This window comes from Triticum urartu, chromosome 4, assembly GCF_003073215.2.
Source record: "Triticum urartu cultivar G1812 chromosome 4, Tu2.1, whole genome shotgun sequence".
Classification (NCBI taxonomy): Eukaryota; Viridiplantae; Streptophyta; class Magnoliopsida; order Poales; family Poaceae; genus Triticum; species Triticum urartu.
In genome coordinates this window covers 120,237,684-120,239,526 of record NC_053025.1, presented here as the reverse complement: position 1 = coordinate 120,239,526, position 1,843 = coordinate 120,237,684, and the positions used below count along the sequence as shown (strand labels likewise).

Below are 1,843 nucleotides of genomic sequence, written 5' to 3'. Positions count from 1 at the left end.
GACGGGACGAAATCCGGCAGCACGTTGCTGGCTCTGAATAACCAGCCCAGCAAGAAGCTAAATTCTTCCATAACATAACATAACGGGGCGGGGTTGCGCGCGAGCCGAGTGACGTAGGTGCACAAGAGTACTTTGGCGCACAACCATCTCTTTTTTATAGGTTCTACGGACCGATGCCTCCTGCTTCATCTGGTAAAAAAGAGTCATAGATATGCCTGTAATTAGAAGGAAGAACCGCCATAAAAATCTTCCTCGTGTATCGTCTGTAGCGGAACTATGAACGGGAGCTAGCAATCCGGACCGTATTGAAAAGGTTCCTAAGACACAGCATGGAAGAGTCAAAATATTCAGAAGCGAGGTCCAAGAATGAAGAAGGGGTAGAATTACTGAATGAATACGAGTTGTGGCTAATACCCGAGGCATAAAAGACGCATTTTCTACGGGATCCCGAAACCACCAGCCACCCCGACCTAATTCATGATGAGCCCACCAACTTCCTGGCGAGATGCCTACGGTTAAAAACAACCGACATGTCAAGATCCAAATTCGAATTGGTTCCTGGTCCTGGTCAGAGACCACAGTGTGTCGCCGGCGGGTCCAACAAAGAGGCGAAGTAGTGGTGTCTCTATTTCCATTACGAACGACATGCTTCGCCTGCTCCCTCCCCGTGTCCATTAGCGCTCCTGTCCAGAGCGAAGAAGGCGAAAAAGCGCGCCGAAGCAGCATGAGCAGGCTTCTATTACTACGCAACAATAGAGCAGGCGCGCGCCCAAAATGTTTGAATGATCGGGTAAAGAGCGAGCTTCTTATATGGGATCCGACGCATCCAGCAGAGCGAAGCAGCGTCCATTCTTTTCGGCGGCATCCTTCCGCATTGGCGGCGAGTGGTGCCACAATCCCATTCATCATTTTTGATCTACATAACCCAAAGCCCATAGCACTGGCGACATCTCCGGCATAAATGCAAGGAGGATGTATAGCTGATATAGGATCTTGTGGAACTGGATTTGATTCTGCAAGCGGTTCGGTACGAACGAAGAAATTTCGAACAAAAGGATCGGAACTCGCTGATAGGAAAGGAGAGAAAAACAAAGCAATGCCAAGAGCTCCGTCAATCTGCTGTTCATCGATAGACGAAGCTCTCTTTTTTCATCTCATGCCAGATGTAACAAAAGATTAGTCCTTTTTCCTTCTCGCGAACCACGGGAGCACCCAGCGCCCAGAAGAGAAAAGCTCATTTTCAAAACAGGGTCAAGCGGCGCATTAAAAAGGGCTGGCCCGTTAAAAGGACGCTTACTTTGCGAACAAAGTTCAGAATCAACAAGGGTTCTCCGAACGAAGGGAGTGTACAACTGGGGCGCAGCCCAACTTTTTTGTTGGAGAGATAGAATGGAGTTCTTCACGAAGTTCGAGACAAAGGAAAAAATCAAAGTTTCTCTATAGCCTCTTCATTTTGAGACACTATGGCTTTGGGGTCGACCCCGGTAACAAAAAAGGAATCCATAAAAACTTGGGATCCAACACCATGATAAAATACTACCCTCATGATTAGACCATGTCCCTGAGATTTGATAAAAAAAAGGTGCATTAGCGGTTAATACGTTGTAATTAGATAAGTTATTTGGAATATGACGGAACAAAAGACCAATGAAAGGAAGAAGAATGCACCAAAATGCAAGTGTTGGACCAAACGCTGGTGGGTGTTTCTTGTTGTAAGTGAATGCAATGAAAAGACCCGGAAATAACGAATAATGAGAAAATTCATTTATAGACATTTCGTGCTCATTTCCAAATTTATGCTTAGTTATTCCCAATCATCCGGTAACAACAGGATGATCCCAAT

General features: G+C 46.0%; 1 pseudogene; it reads left to right on the top strand.

Moving 5' to 3' along the window:
* The first annotated feature begins 893 nt into the window (after window positions 1–893).
* Window positions 894–1,458, top strand: LOC125553663 (annotated as a pseudogene).
* Window positions 1,459–1,843: the final 385 nt, after the last annotated feature.